Here is a 16,122-nt window from a genome sequence, read left to right as displayed (position 1 = left end):
TGGGCCAGCGGTTGTCACAGCGATATTTATCTACTGCACATATGTTGGGTACACGTAAGTTTTGCGTAGCCAGTGGGGTAATAGTTACACGTAATTAGTGAGAGGTGAGAAAAGAGACAAACGCACACAACTGAGAGTATTTTCTTCTGAAGTAACCAAAGTGGACGTAAAAAGACGCTGTTGCTTGGAATGGTACGAAGGGCATTCAATAAGTAATGGAAAAAAATTTCTTTCTCATCCAGTTTCGCTTGAAAAATGTGGAATCTGTTGTAGGACATTGTGTAATATTCCTGCTTCATCCACCATAGTTTCCTGAAGTTTCTAGAGGTGTCGGTGCTGTACGTAGGTCTTCAAAATGCCGTCTGTAACAGAGGTGCGTTCTAAGCAGAGGGCTGTCATTGAGTTTCTTTTAGCGGAAAACCAGAGAATCGCAAATATTCATAGGCGCTCGTAGAATGTATACTGACACCTGGCAGTGAACAAAAGCTCGCTGAGTCGTTGGGTGAGGAATCTGTCATCATCGCAACAATGTCGTGCGACCTCCTGCATGCCGACCGGCCTCACACAGCCGTGCTACCCTCAGGAAATTTAAGAAACGACTTTAGCGTGTTCGTAGCCACAAACATTGAAAGGTGGCTACACTGAGCCACAGCGCCAGAGATTGCGCCAAAGAGTATTATTCAGGCACCTCCACTGGCAGTGCTTGGGGAGAACTCGTAGTAGTCAGTGCTTGGGGAGAACTTGTAGTAGTCAGTGCTTGGGGAGAACTCGTAGTAGTCAGTGCTTGGGGAGAACTCGTAGTAGTCAGTGCTTGTTGAGATGTGCTAGTGAAAAGTGCTTGTTGAGATGTGCTAGTGAAAAGTGCTTGTCGAGAGGTCGTGGTGGAGAGTTCTTGTTGAGATGTGGTAGTAGAGAGTCGGTGTGGAGATATATTGTAATAATTAGAGTGATTTTGGTCAATATATGAAGGTAAAAGAAAAAAATTTTTCCTTTTCTTTTTATTATCTCAGTGTGTTAAATAATGCAGCATTACAGGTTCAGTCAACAAAGCATCTGGCTTGTGTTCTTGTATTAGAGTGTAATTCTGGTTTTCTTGCGTGATTATAGGATTTCTATTTTCTTTAATTACTTCAGTATAAATGATGTTTAAAATTTCTTGTCTCAGTGAAGAAGAACCGTGCCAGATGTGTACGTTGAATCACACTTTCACACACAGAACAGCTACACTTGTGGTTTGTTGGCTTCGTAAGTTTTATAGTTGCTGGGGACTTAATTAATTAATTGTATTAACGAAAATTTTCATTTCATTCTTTGTTGTTGTTACATGCAGTCAGATTGCGTAATAATACTAGTCAGGGCCAACCGTTTACGAAACAGCGTAATCGGACATACAGCTACGAAAAATAAAAAATGACTTTCAAATTTAATAATAATTAAGCCCCCATGCACGTGGCGACCGCTGCTTCGGATCGTCCCTTGGACTTCTTCTGATTGTAAAAATAGTAGACAGTAGTATTGTTGTAGTAATTTGTAGTTTAGTAATTGTAGTCTATTTTGCATATGTAGATTTGGTAATTGTCATTCTTCTAATGGTATTTTTTCTCAGAATTTGATTTGTTGTCTTGTATACGCGTTTGACAATTTAGTGCAATTATTTCAGTTGTTCGTTAATCGTGTTTGAAGGAAACATTTCGTGTGAATGGTATTGTTGGAGATAAAGTGTCATTGTGTGCAATTTTCATATAGTGACGAGTTTTGTATATTTTGTAAATGATTACGCGATCTATGAAAAAGGCAAAAATGATGAATAGTGAGAATGACGAAATTGTTAACATGGCGAACTCACCAACACAGGATAACAGTATGATGAATAATGGTGTTGAAAACAATTTAAGAAGCAGGGAAAATAGTCCGGAAACAGTTCAAAATTTTTCCCAATCAGAAAATTCACAGATTACGTGGTTAACGACAGAAGAAACGGAGCAGTTGATGAGTGTAATATTAAATTTTCGATCTGAATTTGAAACAGAGATAGGAACAATTAAAACAGAGATAGGAACAATTAAAACAGAGTTAGTAACAATTAGAACTGAGATCAAAGCAGTGATAAGAGGGTTAGGCTCACAAATAGGAACAAGTAAAACCGAGATGGCAACAATGGAAACACAGTTAGGCTCACGATGTTTCAAAAACATGAAAGATGAATCAAAGAAAGAATTTAGAGAAGAAGTACAACCTGTTTTTGAATGCTCTTCAATAGAAATTAGACAAGAGGAACAGGGCAGAGAACAGGAAGAAAGAGATCACGTGATAGTACAGAAATTTTCAGAATTAAATTTACAACGTGCACACGATAAGGAAGAAATAATTGAAAGAATCGAGGAATCCGTACCAAATGACAGAATAAATAACTTAACGCAACAGTATGAACAGTTAACTACTAAATGTGACACCGAAACCCGAGTCGCAACATTTACAGAAGACGTAAATAAACAGAAAGAACAATTAAGTGACTCATCGGAAAGAGTTGAGGAGATCTCAGATAAATTGACAAGTGTTAGTTTAGCAGAAGGGTTTGAAGAAAATAATTTGTTTCATTTACGTGATGTAACAAGAGAGCGCCAGGCGCTTGAATTTAACAATAATCGTCATTGTGACTGGGACAGACGCGGTAGGTCTTTGTCGCCACGAGGCGAAAACATTGACTATAAACACTTCTTAACTGTTCGGAAGATTAAGATATTTCGCAATTCTAAGAATGACATACATCCATGTGCATGGTTAGATCAATTTATGTACGCACTTCCACCAAATTGGCCACAAAATCACAATCTAGAAATTATGTGCAGCTATTAAAGTCCTCAGGGGATTCACTACTCTAAGTGAATATGTGCCGTAGCGTGCATAGGGCCCCGAGCTGTAGTGGTGCTATTTCCCTTTTAGTTTTCTGCACCACTGCCTACTCTTTTACTATTCTTTGCATCTGTCAAAAACAACTCTTCGACTATCAATCTATCTAGAGAGTAAGTAAACAATAACCGGATATGAAGATTTTACCAAATGTGATATCGGAAATTACCATTTGTACCTTCAGCAGCATTCATTCGTAGCTTAAATGAAATTTTTCCTGTTTATCTTCGTGACAATATTACTTCATGTGTTGCCGATATTCTTATTGCTAAATATTCTTGGAGTGAGCACAACAAAATTTTGGATTCATTATTACGTATTTTTGCACGAGTTGGCATTACAGTGAACTTAGAAAAATCTGAATTAGGTCGTTCTCAGGTGAAATTTCTCGGTCACATTATTTCTACAGAAGGTATTCTTCCTGATCCAGAGAAACTAGACGCTATTCGTAATTATGGTGTTCCTACCACAAAAACGTGATGTTTGTAGTTTCCTTGGTGTCTGTAATTTTCTTAGATGCTTTGTTAAATTGGACAATTTGGCCACACCTCGTTTGTGCGATCTATCTGGAAACTTCTTTTTAAACGAAAATCGGTCGACAACTCTGTTTGGTTAATTTGTATTCCTGATGAGTGGGTCAATAAATTGATTTGGTATATGCATTTCAGTTATGCACGCTTTGGTCCCAGAAAATGCTTTCATAAATTACGGGAAAATTGCTACTTCAGTAATATGGAAAAACGTATTCGATCTGTTCTTGCCAAATGCAAATTATGTCAAAAGGCTAAGCCGCCAACAATTTCTCACAGAGCACCGTTGTTTCCTATCATTCCAGCGAAATTAAAGGAGGTGGCTGCAGTCGATTTGTTCGGTCCAGTGGTTCGTTCTACTAATGGTTTTGCGTACATTTTCGTAACAGTGGAGTTGACATCAAAATATGTGTGTTTTACACCTTTACGCAAAGCAACAGCTCGTTCAGTATCTAATGCTTTCATCAAACATTTTCTTAAAGAAGTGGGTCATGTTGATAAGGTTATATCAGATAATGGATCACAGTTTCGTTCTAAAATTTGGCTTTGTACTCTATGGCGTCGTAAAATTAAACCAATTTTCATTTCACTTTTTCACCCTCAATCTAACGCTTCAGAGAGATGGATGAAGGAAATCAATAAATTGTGTCGTCTTTATTGTCATCAGAATCACAGAACGTGGGATCAGTACCTTCATATTTTTCAAAACATCCTGAATGAACTTCCTAATGACTCAACTTCTTTACCGCCTATACTGATATTAAAAAACAAAGCACCGACAAATCGCATATCTGAAATCGTTCCTTTTCCGCCTTCACGGAAACTGCGGCATTCTGAAGTTGTCAACCTGGCTCTACGAAATATTGCATCTGCGGCTGCTAGAAGAGAGAAATCAGCAAAACGTCCTGGTCGTTTAAAAACTTTTTCAGTTGGCCAAAAGGTGTTAATTAAGTCTCATCGTTTGTCTCACAAAGGAAAGGGCTTGTGTCGCAAATTTTTTCTGCTTTATAACGGTCCATATGGAATTCGTGAAATTATTCATGATAACACTGTTGAAGTAGAAACTCTTAAATCACGACGCTCTAAGGGAATACATCATATATCTAACGTAAAAATTTTTGTGGAATGACATACTTGTGAAAAACTAACAGCTACATGTAAACACGCAGAGAGTACAAGGATACCGCCCTGTGTTTTGGCGGCGGCATATACTCAAAGCAACAGTCAAGTCAGCGCGCCGCACAAGGCAGTCGTTGACCGCAAACAATTACTTCCTACGTCACGCGCCTACAGCTGATCGAGCGCTCAGTGCGAATGCACTGACAGCCGTAAACAAATACACAGTCTAATTTCTCAGATTAAATTCAGTATAAAGCTATAGTGACTTGATGAATTATGTTATTAACGTTCAGTATTTTTCAGGATACAGTTCTATAAAATATTTAAGAACTTCAGGTAAATTCTGTTTGTCTCCGACGTTAAGAGGACTTGCTATCGAGAAAATTTCAGAAAGAATGTAATTTCCAAGAAGAAACTAATAAACTAAAAAGGTAACTATTAATTGAGTTTATTTTTCAGGTAACATATTTCCACTTAGGTACGTACTTTAGACGTAATTTGCTGCTCGCGATTACGTGATTCATACTTTGTGCTAAATTTCATGTTCTATGAATTTACTTGTGAAGCGACGTGCTTGCGTACATTTGCTGATTTTTGTCAATGTTTTATTAGTGAACAGGGTTGTTATTTGTATATATTATGCATCGCTTGGCTGCACTGCTTCTTCACTGATGTCATATTTTTTTATTATGTGCCTGCTGTGCTTATTTATTTAAATTATAATTGTCACCTGATTAATTGTGCTGATGTTGGTAGGTCTGTAAGTTATACTTTGTGATTTATCTGCTTGCGCCTTCATGTTTACTTATTAAGATTACATATGAACATTTATTTGCTTATGCTGATATGATGCTAATGATCTGTTTATTATATTAGATAACATGTTTGCTGCCTTGCTTATGGATTGCATATTTACACATTTCTGTTTGTTGTCATAATTACTCTTTAATTTGGTATATAGAAATGCTGATATACTGTGTACAAACATAGAGTTTAGGTCACACTATTGTATTAATTATAGATTGCTCGCTTGGCAGAGCCTCGTTGTAAGAATTGTGCTGCATCCACTTGTTGACATTCTGTTCTCTACTGGTATATTTACTCGCTATTGCATGTTTTGCTTACGCTCAGTGCCTTAGATTTTTAAGATAGGAAAATGAACTGCTATAATTCGACATAAACGACATTAGTACAAGAAACTTCATAGAAGTCACATGAGCTGGAGGTTTTATGAAAGCTATATAAATGTATGCTAATAGGAAGGAAGCTAACGACATGACATACCAAAACTAGGTTTAGACCATTGACAGTTATTACACTGCATTTTTCGTGAGCAATTGAAATAGGAAGTGACACTTCACACAAAAAATTCTCCACATGTTTGCTTCTGCCATAATTCTTGAAGTGGTGTACACACTGTGAAATATTATGACCATTCACACTCCGTAATCATACTTAATTACTGAGAGTTATTCGAACTAAGTCTGTTAGAGGTCATGTATGCATTTTTTTGTTTATAATTCATAACGAGTAGAAGATTTGGGTCAGATGGATTACGCAGAGTTTGTGTGTTGACAGTGTGTCTTCGGATTGTATGGGATGATGAGGTTTGCATTAGGATTTTATCTGTACTTGTTCGAGGAGACTGACTAGAGGAAAGAGTGGTTATGGAAGTGAAATGATATTGGTAATAAGATTTATATGTATCGACGTATTGAAGAGGTATTATTGAGGTATTGAGATTATGTGAAGTTGATGATTATTGGAGTTTTTGTGGACAAGAGGTAAGGTAAATGATAATGATGATAAGATTTATATGTATCGACGTAAGAGGTATTATTGAAGTATTGAGATTATGTGATGCTGATGATTATTGGAGTTTTGGTGGATAAGAGGTAAAGTAAGTGAGGTGCATATTTTTTTTGTTGGTCTATATGGAACAAGGAGGATGAAGATAGCAGACTAGAACCCTCAAGTAGAAGGAAGATAGTCTACACATACACTTTGTTAAATCACTAAGCAGTATATACTTTTTTTGGAGAGAGGAAGTAATTGCATATCTTGGCTCACTGACAGTTGTTCAGCAACCGTACATTTTGATCTAGCTTGGCAAACATTGGTCTTGACATGATGACTATGACGTTGACTTAACTATTATTGACTGTTATACATTGCTGCCACTACTACTTGATACACATGATGAACATGAAATTTTGACAGAATTGCATTTACACAGTTAACACTATTCAATTACACAGTAGTACTTAATGTGGATGAAAGATGAGTGAGTGTGTTTTGTGTGTTTTCCGTTCCAAATAATTAGTCCCAACCTATCTCCTAAAAATTGTTTTATTTCTATGTAGTGGCTTGCACTGACACCCATAAATATTATACGTTTACTGATATTTGTGTATTTGTAATAGTTAATATGACAATTATCTGACATCATTTGTGTGTTTGTTATGATTTGTTTGTTTAGTGTAAAAGCATTTGTATGTGGATTCAAACTATTGTTCATACCTGAACTGTCTGATTAGTGATAGTGAATATTATGAACTGTTACCTGCACTTGTTCAACATTGATGTGTGACACTTAGAAATGTTTAATTTCTGCTGATGAACTGTGTGATCAGTGATAGTAAATATTATGGACTGTTACTTGTACTTTTTCTACATGATTGGTGCCACTAGGACATGTTTAATTTCTGCTAATAAACTCTGATGAACAGTGTGATCAGTGATAGTGAATATTATGGACTGCTGTCTGGACCTGCTCATCATTGCTAGATGCCACTGATGGACTGTTTCTACTGAATTGTTGCTGTCAGCACCTACTCAACATTGCTGGGTGCCACTGATGGACTGCTTCTATTGAAATAATGTCACTTGTTGGTGTCTGCACCTGTTCAACAATGCTGGATGTCACTAATGGAACCGCTTCTGCTGAGAATGTGACTTGTTGCTGTGTGTATCTCTTCAACATTGCTGGGTGCCACAGATGGAACTGCTTCTACTGAAATAATGTCACTTGTTGCTGTCTGCACCTGCTCAACATTGCTGGGTGCCACTAATGGACTGATTCTACTGGAATAACGTCACTTGTTGGTGTCTGCACCTGTTCAACGATGCTGGGTGCCACTAATGGAACTGCTTCTGCTGAGAAATGTGACTTGTTGCTGTGTGTACCTGTTCAACATTGGTGAGTGCACCAGATGGAACTGCTTCTACTGAAATAATGTCACTTGTTGGTGTCTGCACCTGTCAACATTACTGGGTGCCACTGATGAACTGCTTCTACTGAAATAATGTCACTTGTTGGTGTCTGCACCTGTTCAACATTGCTGGGTGCAACTGATGGAGCTACTTCTATGGAAATGATGTCACTTGTTGGTGTCTGCACCTACTCAACATTGCTGGGTGCCACTGTTAGAACTGTTTCTACTGAAATGATGTTACTTCTTGCTGTCTGCACCTGCTCAACATTACTGGGTGCCACTAATGAACTGCTTCTACTGACATAATGTCACTTGTTGGTGTCTGCAGCTGTTCAACATTGCTGGGTGCAACTGATGAACTGCTTCTATTGAAATGATGTCACTTGTTGGTGTCTGCACCAGTTCAACATTGCTAGGTGCCACTAATGGACTGATTCTACTGAAATAATGTCAGTTGTTGGTGTCTGCAGCTGTTCAACATTGCTGGGTGCAACTGATGGAACTGCTTTTATTGAAATGATGTCACTTGTTCGTGTCTGCACCTGTTGACCATTGCTGGGTGCTACTGCTGGAACTAATCATTGAAAGCATTTTATGTGAACATTTGTATAAACTGATTTTTTGTGAATTGTGTGAACTATTATGTAAAGTCACATGTATGAAAAGAAGTTGTATTGCTTACTGTATTTCATATGTTAGATTATTAAACGGTCAGTGCAAAGCCAAAAATTTTATCTAATTATGTGATATTTACGTATTAATATTATCTTTTATTTTTGTCTCTATTTTGTGGACGAATTTGGTGGTATTTTCACCACCAATGCTGGCAAAAATACCATCAAATTCTGGCCCGTGGAGGAAGGGCATATGAAAGGTGGCTACACTGAGCCACAGCGCCAGAGATTGCGCCAAAGAGTATTATTCAGCCGCTTCCACTGGCAGTGCTTGGGGAGAACTCGTAGTAGTCAGTGCTTGGGGAGAACTTGTAGTAATCAGTGCTTGGGGAGAACTCGTAGTAGTCAGTGCTTGGGGAGAACTCGTAGTAGTCAGTGCTTGTTGAGATGTGCTAGTGAAAAGTGCTTGTTGAGATGCGCTAGTGAAAAGTGCTTGTCGAGAAGTCGTGGTGGAGAGTTCTTGTTGAGATGTGGTAGTAGAGAGTCGGTGTGGAGATATATTGTAATGATTAGAGTGATTTTGGTCAATATATGAAGGTAAAAGAAAAAAAATTTTCCTTTTCTTTTTATTATCTCAATGTGTTAAATAATGCAGCATTACAGGTTCAGTCAACAAAGCATCTGGCTTGTGTTCTTGTATTAGAGTGTAATTCTGGTTTTCTTGCGTGATTATAGGATCTCTATTTTCTTTGATTACTTCAGTATAAATGATGTTTAAAATTTCTTGTCTTAGTGAAGAAGAACCATGCCAGATGTGTACGTTGAACCACACTTCCACACACTGAACAGCTACACTTGTGGTTTGTTGGCTTTGTAGGTTTTATAGTTGCTGGCGACTTAATTAATTAATTGTATTAACGAAAATTTTCATTTCATTCTTTGTTGTTGTTCCATGCAGTCAGATTGCGTAATAATACTAGTCAGGGCCAACCGTTTACGAAACACTGTAATCGGACATATAGCTACGAACGAAAAAAAAAATTGTTTTCAATTGTATTTAATTAAGCCCCCATGCAACATGCAAACGGGTTTCTTCTCCATAACAATGCAAGCCCTCACACAAGTCTGCACATACGAGAGGAGCTCACAAAACTTCATTGGACTGTTTTTCCTCATCCACCCTAGAGGCCAGATCTCGCACCTTCCGACATCCATCTGTGTGGCACAAAGAAGGATGACTCCGCGGGAAGTAGTACGTGAAGGATGCGGAGGTTATTGATCCTACCCGACATCGACCAGTAGAATGGTACCATCTGAGCATACACGCGCTTCCTTGTAGTGGCGTAATGCTGTCGCATTGGTCGAAGATTGAGTTGAAAAGTAGGATTCTGTAGCCCAAAGAGTGGGGAATAACATGGTGTATTGCAGTCCTGGATAAAACCAACCTGCTTTCTGAAAAAAATGGTGAAAGACTGATCTGTAATGTAGCCCCAGGTTTAGGTTAGGTTGGAAGATGATAATTTGGTTGTGACTTCGTGACGCCAATGAATGTGATGTTATGACATGAATTTGAGCTACATTTACCAAAATGTTGATGTAGGTATTCGGTCAACACTCATAGCAAATTATGTACGTCACACATTCCTAGACGGTATTATTTTGGCTCTGTATTACATTTAATATAACTTACTTAACTATGACAAATTTTTGTTTTGTGAATAACTCACCGTTTTTATTTCGAATAAATATCTGTAACAGTTCTTTCACTAAATGTAACTGGGTTTTCTCTTTTGATGCTAGTCAATTGTCAGGATGAGCATTCTAAAGCATTATGTCAGGGTGAAAATACTAAATAAATTAATTTTTCTCTCTTAACAACATGTGGGCAGGGTGGGTACTACCTTGGCTCGGGTATAAGGTAGAATGAAACAGCATTTTTACATAAGATAACTTTTATTGCAAGTTTCGTACAACTGTTTCCTTACTCGATCTTCTGGCTCGGAGAGCGGCAGCTGTGTTGTTTGCGAAGCCTTCTGCTGTGGCAGCGGCGGCATCTGATTATGCGTGGCAGTGTGTATCTCGTGTCGCCGTCTTGCGCGAGGTGGCCCGTTTAATTATTGAGAGCGAAGTCGTGCATCGGATGGTGATACCTTGGATGTGGCGTCCCAGTGCTTCTCTTCTCTAAGCGGTGGCGTGTGTTGTGCGTCGGCCAGCGGAGCGGCGCGGCGGGGGAAGGCCAGTGTCCCGGACTCGAACAATGGACTCCCGCTTGCCAGACTTCGGCTGTCAGATCTTCATCCCAGCTCACAGGTGACTGCTTCATCCAGGTACATGGAAATCAGACTTCAAATACCTTTCAACTTCTGGCTTCTGGCGCCAAGGCTGCTGATTGCTATTCCATTACAGCGGCGGACTTGGTGCGTCTGTGTATGATGTAGTCTCTTCTTGCATGATGGTCTTCAGCACTGAAACTGACTGAAAACAACTGCTACTCTTCTCTTCTTCCTTCGTCGGGCCCACTGCGTCTCGCGTATTTATTCACTTCAGTTCACTGGAGGTGAACGACTTCACGGTCATTGCCTCGTCTGTCACGTTGAAAAGCTTCTCGAAGAATTTTCTTAACGTCGGTCATTGGCTCTTGGAATGTAGGCGAGGGACTTTGAACACATGTGAAAACTGACAAACACGTGAGCCGGTCGGGCGATGCCCTGACGGCTGAATCAACAGCGTCCACTTATGTGGAACTTGCTGACTTCATGGTCATTGTCTCTTCTGCTCTGCTGTTCTGCCCGCTGTATGCCAGTGTGTAATTCTTCTAAACTAAACTAGGTTTTTCATTTATATTCTAATTTCTACTTCACTTTGATTTCACTAATTTATTTACTTAAGTACCACTCAACATTCCTCCACCCTTCGGAGAAATTCGCCCTCGAATTTACCACTCAACGTTCCTCCACTCTTCACACGGCAAAAGCACTAACACAAGCAATGAAAACTCTCGAGTTAGACGATTACACATGCTTCACATTAAGCATGTTGAAAATACTTTATCACTTTATTGAAGCTCTGTACGCTCATGAATCACATAATTCACACATAAATGGTTATAGTAAGTGTAACAAATCTTGATGACAATGAATAAACAAAAATACATTTTTCACTTAGAAAATTACATAGCAACACCTGTTTAATCTACCTGCAAGAATAACTACTCCACAGTATTGTTTATTTTAACGTGAGACTGTTTAGTAAAAACTGAAGTACAATAAACAAAATTAATACACTAATGCTCAAAAGTAACCACTGAAGTACGCCAGTTAAGAGTGTGGTATCCAGTTAACAGGGATTTGATAAAGTATCATATTATGATTTGGCTTATTTATTCGTCTTAAATAAAAGAAAACTGTACAAAGCAGAAATACCAACACAAAGGTTCCAGATACACCCGTTCCTAAGCATTATAATTTTAGCTTTATGTTCCCCTTTCAATTTTAAGACGTGTTGCATCATAACATTGGCATCAATTTTGCCTTGCTGTGAGTTTATGAACGTCTCTAATGACTTCAGAAGGGAACTGTCAAAGGGAGTCATTGAGGTTGGATAGGTTTTATGTAGAAAATGCTTCCATGGCGTTTTCTGAAAAAAAGCAAACAACATGGTTATGGGCCTACCAACCCAGGAAAAACAAAAACAAAGAAAAGAAGGAATACATTGTTAACTACAAGATCTACATGTTTCCACGTTCAACTTTTTTTTCTTAAAAAATAAACCATTATCATTTAGTAATTATTTACATTTGTATACTGTCCACAGTCTACTATGAGTCAACTAGGACATTCGCACCCTTGGTCGAAGACTGTATGGTGCCATGTGTGTATGTTGTGCTGGCGTGGCTACTCTTTTTCCTTTTCGGACACTTCCTCCACCCTTCGGAAAAGCAGACACTATTGTTGAAGGAATTACATCTGGAGCGCCCTTAAAAGGTTTTAAACGACTTGCATGGACAATAGTAGTTCGGGTGGGCAGTTGCAGTTTAACGTTGACTGGTGACGTGATCTCAATAATTTGATAAGGACCTCTGTAGTTCATTACGAATTTCTTCGTTTTTCCTTTCGCAATGTATGGAGTTGACAGCATCACCCACTGACCGATTTTGTAATTTGGATATTTAGCTTGGGCATTACCTAATCTTTCCTGTCGTTACAAAGTATTTGTATTAGATTTTTGAACCTTTTTCCATACATCATTCATCATTCGACTGAAATCTCTTACTGTTTCTCCGACTTTTCCGTTTTTCTGCCTGATTACATCAAAAGGGGACAGCATTTTTCTCCCATAGACCACTTCATAAGGTGACATGCCAGTTGCTTCATGCGTTTTGGCGTTGTACACCAACACGATTATTGGTAAATACGTATCCCAATTAGAATGTTGTTCGTTAATATAATAACTAAGCATCTTGCCAATTGTCTGATGAACTCTTTCTGTGCGCCCGTTGCACTGAGGGTGTAACGGAGTTGTGCGTAATTTACGTATTTTTAATAAGTGGCATAGCTGTTTCATTAATTAAGGCATAAAATTAGATCCCTGATCTGTGATAATAGCTTCAGGTACGCCAAATTTAAGTATCCAGTTGTTAACTAAAGCTTGGGCAACTGTATTTGCTTGCTGATATGGGAGACTCACCATAGCTAGATAGCGTGAAAAGTGATCTATAATTGTAAGAACATACTTATTACCAGCAGGTGTTTTATGAAATGGCCCATAGAGATCCACTCCGCAGATTTGAAATCGACATGAAGCCTCGGGGAGCCTCTGTAAGGGTATTTTTAAACGAGAAAGTTCAGCTCGTTGTGCGCACGCAATGCAATTACGAACATACTGCGCAACATCCTGCTTTCTGGTTTGCCACCAAAATCGCTCTGCTACACGTCTTTCGGTTGTCCGCTGCCCACCGTGTCCTGCAAGGATATGATCGTGGGCCTCTGCCATTATTTCTTGTCTAAGGTGTTGGGGAACAACAATTCGCGGTCCAAGTTTTGTTTTACGGCGCAATACACCATCTTCAAAGCAAAATTGTTTTTGAGTTGCGTATTTTTTGCATTCTGTATCTTCATCTTGTGCCTTTCTCCAGTCCTCATTATCTCGGCCTGTTGCTTCCAAAAGTGCTATTTTCCGACTTAGGCAATCTGCATTCGTGTGTTTTTTGCCTGATTTACGGATAACTTCGAAATCCATTTCAGAAAGACATAGGGCCCAACGGGTGAGACGACTAGATGGATCCTTTAATCCAAGCAACCATTTTAAAGCTGCGTGGTCTGTAATAACCTTGAATTTTCTACCATACAAGTAGCATTTAAAGTATTTGATGCCATAAATAACACTTAACAATTCTTTCTCCATTGTGGAATAATTTCTTTCTGCCGTTGATAGTTGTCTCGAAGCGTAGGCTATGGGGTGTTCCGCGCCATTAATATTCTGACTCAAAACAACTCCTACTGAATGACCACTTGCGTCACAGGATAAAATAAATTTTTTATTATAATCTGGGTAGGCTAATACTGGACTGTGTGTTAATTTATCTTTAAGGGTTTGAAATGCTGATTCACAATCTTCAGACCAATGAAATTTTGCACCCTTTTTCAATAATTGGGTTAAGGGTCGGGCAATTTCAGCAAAATTTTGAACATATTTTCGGTAATACGATGCGAGACCAATGAAACTTTGTACTTCCCTAACGCGTTGTGGTGTTGGGAAGTCCTTAACTGCCGAAATTAATCGAGGATCTGTTTTAATTCCTTTTTCACTAATGACATGCCCTAGGTATGTAACCTCTGTCAATGCAAAACTACATTTTTCCACATTTAATGTTAATTTAGCTTTTCTAAGTCTCTGAAAAACGTTACTCAGATGCACAGCAAGTTCATTAATGTCTTTGGAGAATACAATAATATCGTCTAGATATACACAAAATTGCTGAGTTTTGAGTCCTCGCAATACTCCATCGAGTAGTCTTTGAAAAGTTGCTGGTGCGTTTTTCAAACCGAAAGGCATTCTTTTAAATTGCCAGTGGCGTCTAGGGGTAGAAAATGCTGTTTTATGCCTATCTTCAGGTGCAACTTCCAATTTATGATATCCGCTACGTAAATCGATTGTTGAAAAATATTTACTGTTACCCAAACTGTCAATGATATCTGTAATGTTTGGAAGAGGATAAACATATGAGTTAGTTTGTTTGTTAAGCTGTCTATAGTCACAACAAAATCTATATCGTTTCGTACCGTCGAGAGACTTCTTTGGAATAATTACAATATTTGAATTATAAGGCGTATCAGAATATTCTATATTTCCATCTTTTAGATGCTGTTCCAAAAATTCATCCAGTACTGGCTGTAAATGATGCGGAACTTTATAAGGCTTCCTATAAACTGGGGGGCTATTTCCTGTTGGTATCCTATGCTATGTGATATCGGTTGCTGGCAGTGGACCTTCTGCATTAAATAAATCTTGGAACTCAACTAAAACTGCTTCTATCGTGTCTCTATCATTTCCTTTCAAATGCTCAATCTTCTGGCGTAATGCGGTTTTATAGGCGTCTGGTTTCTGACCATCAGTAATATCTGACCAAATGAAATCTTCTTCTCCAAAAGTACTGACTGTAGCTACTAATATTCCCTTATGCAACTCTTTGTCCTCCACTCCGAAATTGTCAATATGTACCGGTACTTTTCTTTCTCCCTCAACGTCTTGAACTCGTACAACACTTCTACGTACAAAACAATGTGATACATCTAATTCCTCATTTTCCTCTAATGGCTCTATTAGACACACTGTATCTGTAGGTACCTCGGGGTCAACGGTCATCCAGAAAAGTTTTCCTGAGCCAAATGGTATCTTATCCCGCGAATCAACCTTCAAGGACGTTGCACGCAGTGTAGTTGATTTCGCCTTCCTGTTGGGGAAATCTTGCGGCAGCGGGCTCTTTGCAGCGGTGTCACCTAGCTGAGACACTATTCCGCTAAGTTCTACGGTTTGCTGTCTGAGGTCGATTTTAGCGTGATGTTTATTCAGGAAATCCAGCCCTAGAATCGCATCGTACCCGTCAGTTACCTTTGTTACCACTTCTACATCTTCTTGAAATTGTACACCGTGAATATAGAAAATCAATGATGTACATCCTAATGACTTCACTGTACCTCCTCCTACCCCACTCAATTTATATCTTGGAGTGTCATATTTCTTTTCTCCAATGCATTCATTGCTATTGATACGTCTGCGCCTGTATCCACCAGTATCCTTGCCTCTTTGTCCTGTATGGTAGCAGATAACCAGCATTCCGCCTTCACATTCGCCTTAATGGCATGAAATTTTATTGGGAACGCCTGGCGGCGGCTCCGACATTCCCGTTTCAGTTTAACTGATTTCTATTTCCAAAAACTTTCTTAGACCTGCATTCCTTGAATGTGTGACCTATTCTTTGACAATTAGTGCATTGAGGTTGTCTGCAATTTTTTGCTATATGGCCCTGTCGATCGCACCTAAAACATCGTACTCCTGCTGAAAATACATTTCGCTTCTCCTTGTATCTGGTGGCAATGTCTATTTCTTCGAAAGCCGCCGCCACAGATACAGCTTCCGCTAAATCTTTAGGAAACTCTGCCCTGACACGACGGGACGTTTCAGGTGGTAACCCACGTAAAAATGTATCCAGAGCTCTATTTTCGGCCTCTTGTA

This window comes from Schistocerca serialis, chromosome 9 (assembly GCF_023864345.2).
Source record: "Schistocerca serialis cubense isolate TAMUIC-IGC-003099 chromosome 9, iqSchSeri2.2, whole genome shotgun sequence".
Taxonomy (NCBI): domain Eukaryota; kingdom Metazoa; phylum Arthropoda; class Insecta; order Orthoptera; family Acrididae; genus Schistocerca; species Schistocerca serialis.
The sequence above is the reverse complement of the archived record's forward strand: the minus strand, read 5'-3'. Positions refer to the sequence as shown.